The sequence below is a fragment of the Triticum dicoccoides genome, chromosome 7A (genome assembly GCF_002162155.2).
Source record: "Triticum dicoccoides isolate Atlit2015 ecotype Zavitan chromosome 7A, WEW_v2.0, whole genome shotgun sequence".
NCBI classification, from domain to species: Eukaryota; Viridiplantae; Streptophyta; class Magnoliopsida; order Poales; family Poaceae; genus Triticum; species Triticum dicoccoides.
Genome location: NC_041392.1, coordinates 9,821,573 through 9,826,415, shown reverse-complemented (window position 1 = coordinate 9,826,415; position 4,843 = coordinate 9,821,573). Strand labels below are relative to the sequence as shown.

At 50.0% G+C, this 4,843-nt stretch overlaps 1 pseudogene; it reads left to right on the top strand.

The window, feature by feature from the left end:
* Window positions 1-1,431: 1,431 nt before the first annotated feature.
* LOC119332836 lies at window positions 1,432-2,410 on the top strand (annotated as a pseudogene).
* Window positions 2,411-4,843: the final 2,433 nt, after the last annotated feature.

Genomic DNA, 4,843 nt, shown 5'->3' with positions numbered 1-4,843 from the left:
AAAAAAACAAAAATCTTAGCCACAGAAATGCTGACGCGTGGAGGCTTATTGGTCCCGGTTGGTGCCACGAACTGGAACCAAAGGCCCTCCTGCCTGGGCTCAGCGCGCGGGCCACGTGGAGGCCCATCTGTCCCGGTTCTGGTTAGAACCGGGACTAAAGGGTCAGGGCATTAGTAACGACCCTTTAGTCCCGGTTCAGGAACCGGGACAAAAAGCCCTTATGAACCGGGACAATAGGCCCGTTTTTTACTAGTGCCCCTTATCTCCACCGTCCATGCATATGTCCTTTTTTTTGGGATATGGGCCATGTGAGTATTGTTGCCGGTGATTAACAGAGGAGGAGTTTTGGGACATCGGCTTTCTGTCAGAATGGTGCAACAGTGTTTGCTGTATGGCTACGTGTTTGCAAAAAGAGTGGGCCAGCTAGTAGAAAAATGCGGAACCTTGCTATACGTACGATGAATTTTCGTCCAACACTCAGTACGATTAGAGACAAATCATAGATTATCAGTTTGTGGGCCATAGCATCTGCTCTCCGGTCGTACCAGCGTCCGACTAAAAAGAATCGTACGTACAGCAGTTTTGAAAAATGCGGGGCGGCTAGGAGAAGTGAGAAGAAATTTCTTTGAGAGAGAGAGAGCCTGCGTAGAAGACTCAAAGAGAGATTGTTTTGGCGAATTTAAAGAGAGAGGAAACATGTGAGAGAGAGCTTGCGCATCTGAATGTAAATTTCATTGCATGGCTGACTGTTGCATTTGACTTGAGAGAGAGATAAATATGGTCAAGAAGAAAGTCCCTTTGTCTGCATGTGCATGCAGAATCTTTCATGAGAGGGTGAGACACATGACGTGAGGAGAGAGAGAAATGTCCAGCAGATTATTGTATATACTGGGATTTAACTTCTGACGCATGTGCTGTTCATGGAACAGATCTCGAGAAACATTGCAAAAGACAAACGGTCTGAATATGGGATGTAGCGTGGGCGCATCTATCCTGGGTATAGAAAAACCCACTCTCTTCAAAAATATTTGGAGATTAATTTTGAAGTGGGTAGTCACGTAGATGGTGCGGAAGGAATTCTGACACCGTCACCGATCCACCAAATCCCCAATGGCGCCGCAGCCAACCTCCAATCCAGCACCACCGCTGGAGCCGCCGTTCTTTCCAACCCAAGACGGGCTCATGGAGGAAATCTTTGTCCCGGCTACCATGATGCCACCGCTGCCGGCTCCAAGTTCCCACCAAACCCCACTGCCGGTGCTGTCCATCACCGATATCCTGGATGTGCTGCTCGAGGAAATCTTCCTCCGCATCCCCACCGCCGCCGACCTCGCCTGCGCCTCCATCGCTCGCGCTTCCTTCCACCGCATCATCTCCGACTACTCCTTCCTGTGACGATACCGCGCACTCCACCATCTGCCTCTCATCGGCATGCTCTTCGTCCCAGCCCAGCCGCCGCACCCCTCCGCCGTCCCCGCCCGCGCCCTCGTCGGCTTTGACTTCTCCCGCTCCTCCCTCCTGCCATCCTCTGCCGACCGTTCCTGATGTCCAATTAACTTCTTTGACGGACTCGCCCTCCTCGCCGGCGCCCCGGTCGAGGAAAAAAGCGGCAGACGCATCCTCGTTGGCTCCGCCGAGATATGCGACTGGGAGCACCACAATTTTTTGGTCAGGGACCTTGCCGCGTGCGACCCCGTGCAACGCTGCTACGTCCTGGCTGCTGCCCACAGTCCCCGGCAATCTGATCACTAGGCCGGATCTCCTCAGTCTGGAAACGTTCCTTGCTCGCGACGAGGATGACAAGGACCCTTTATCATTCAGGGTGCTATGCCTCGTGGAATGCAGAATGAATCTTCTGCTTCTCGTCTTCACCTCTTTGCATGGACTATGGCATGTTCTCACTTACAATCAATGGAGTGCTGATTCTACATTGAGATGCTTCATTTCGAAACTACGAGTTTGGGCTATCAAGCGTTATTTCATCCACGGGCATTTCTATTGGCATTTGCATTTCCAGAGCGAGTTGCTTGTGCTTGACGTGTGCACAATGGAGTTCTCTGCTGTCGACCTGCCACCTGAACAACTTGGGAATAGCAGTTTTCTCATTGTGGAGACGCCGGAAGGAACGCTCGGGATGCTCACTCGAGGCTTTGATTAGGATAGTGATGATGACCGATATTGGCTCACATATTCCATTATGAGAAATAACCAATGGCACTTTGAGAAGATCATCTGGTTGCCGGTAAAGCGTGCGATTCTGGTTGGTGTCACTGGGGTATACCTGATCATAGAAGCGGTGTACACCACATCTTCACACGATGAGCCGAAGTCTGGATACTTTTCAGTGGACTTGAAGATATTGCAGGTGGAGTTGTTTGCTGCACCTAGCAAACCCATCTATCCTTGTTGATTATATGCTGGTTTCCCACCATCATTGTCTGCACCTACTATATGAAGCGGTGAGTATGTTATCTACTCTACCGATAAATTTGATGCTTGTTATATGTTCTTCAGGGCCTCGTATTTCTATTGGTGCCTTGTTCATATTGAAAGTTCATGCTGTTCCATCTATCTAGAGATGCTGATCGAGCAATGTCGAAGAAAACTTGATTCCTCTAAGTGTGTTTTGGTCTAGGAAGAGAAAGTGATGAATGCACTGGATTCATCCGCTTGTTCAATGCCGATGCCAGCCAAGTCAAAAGCTATGATGCAGCGGCAGTAGCACCATTACGAGTTATTTTTACTTAAATAAAAAAGGTACGTACTTTTTTTCACTTGGGCGACGGTTATTAGCACAATTTTTTTTGAGATGCTTGTTAGCACAATTTGCTCTAGGTAGTCAATTATTCCTTATCTCACTGCACGTAAGATTCAAAAGGTAAAAAGAAAACTCGTGCGTAGGAATAGGGTTTCTGTTTGCCGAAAGCAGCGCACAACAATAGGTTGAATCAGACCAACTCCCCCATGAACCCTAGCGCCCCATCCCCAATGAACATGAAGAGAGAAGCAAGTGATCGAGCAGAGCAGCAGCAGCAGCAGGTGGGGGAGATGGGCGACGCGGTGTTGACATCGGCCTCTGTCGGAGCAGCTGTGGGTGGGGAGCGGGGCAGCCCAGCGGCGGAGAAGGGGCGGGGAGACGGAGCAGCAGCCGTTGGGCGACCTCTGTAGCGCAGAGTCCAAGAAAGAAGCCCTGCTGGTCGCCGCCGCCGCCCGTTTCTGCTCCGATGCTCCCCCCGGGCTGAACGCGAGGGGAGAAACACAAGGACGGCTGAGATCTGTCAAAAACGATTCGTGAGGAGGGGCACGATCGTCTTTTTATGCCCGCGGAGAGCGCGCGTACAGCCTTGTACGAGCCCCCACCGGCCCGATTACTTTTGTACGCTGAGGGTATGCATGTATTGTACATGTGCGTATCGTTTTCCCTGGTCACATGCGGTGGGCGTGTGCTAGCCACGCGGCCACGCGACGCACGAGAACTTCCAAAAATGTCACATCCTATAAAGAGGGAGGGGAACCACCACCGGCCGCATCGCCCCCACCATTTCCCCCCAAATCGGCTCACTCCCTCTCACCTTGCTGCATCGTCTCCCCTCGTCTCCATCGCCCCGCCACCGCACCTACTCGCTCAACCCCACCGCCTCCCTCTCTCCGGCGGGTTCTCTTAGGCTTCGATGGCGCAAGGTCGTGGCGCTGCCGCCGCTGTGCACGGATTTGCGGTCGAGGCCGCGAACACTGCGGCAGATGCCGTCCAAGAAGTGGCCGCCGTCGGCGGTGCGGGAGATGCCGCACCCGCATTCGCTGGATCGGTCGCTGCAGCGGCGGATCTGGTGGAGCAGGGGGTGGTGGGCTCGGACTCCGTCGTGCCGGACCTGGTGGTGACGGTGTCTGGCGGCGCACCGGATGTAGGTGCGGAGGCGAGCGACAAGCAGGTGGTGGATGTGGTAATGCTTCTCGTTCCCCTCCTCTCATAGTTGTAGTTGATAAGCAGAAGATTTAGTAAATAGGTTTTTTGTTGTAGATTTATGATTGAATGCGGCACCCCCTTCTGCTTTTTAGGGTTTTTTGATTGAATGGGGAACCCCATTTGAGAGTTAGCGTTTTTCGTAGTTGATTCGTGCTTGAATGCTAGAGAGATCATAATGAGAGTTAGGTTTTTTATATTAGAATCTGGATTGCCTCATGTGCTCAGATTTTGTTATGTGTTGTATATGTTGTTAGATTTGTTTTGCATATTCCCTCAGTGGGCCACGGCAGGGGCTGAGCAGCCACCCAGTGTATCTATTAAAGTTGATATTGTACAAATGAGGTTAAAATCCTACTTCGTTCATTTGAAGTATATCAATTAATTGTTGAAATGAACACAGTACGTTTAACTAGTGCACAATTTCAAAATAGTTAGGAGGTTCACTTCATTATCCATAAACTGAAATTGTAGGTAGGTTTATTTTTGATCTGTAGGATTCCTGTACTTATAAAGTGAACCATACATAGGTTTGCTAGACATGCAACTATGCCAGATGACCAACTCATATTAAATTGTTGTTGCATAACTCCATGCATGAATGTCATATGAAATAGTTTCACACCTAGCACCAAAAATTGCACAAAGCTTTCCTTTCCTGAAGCTCAGGGCATTACAATATACCATCCAATATAAGGTTCAAAGGATAGGGCAGCTGATGCACCACTATGTACATTACATGAGCCAGATGAACTAAATGCAATTAATTGTTGTGAACCACAATGGCTCACTGATATAGTTCCAGGGTACATCAAAGAATGTACTATCTCCATTGGCAGTCCTGAGCACTCAAAAGATTAGTGTTGGTGCCCAGTCTGGCGT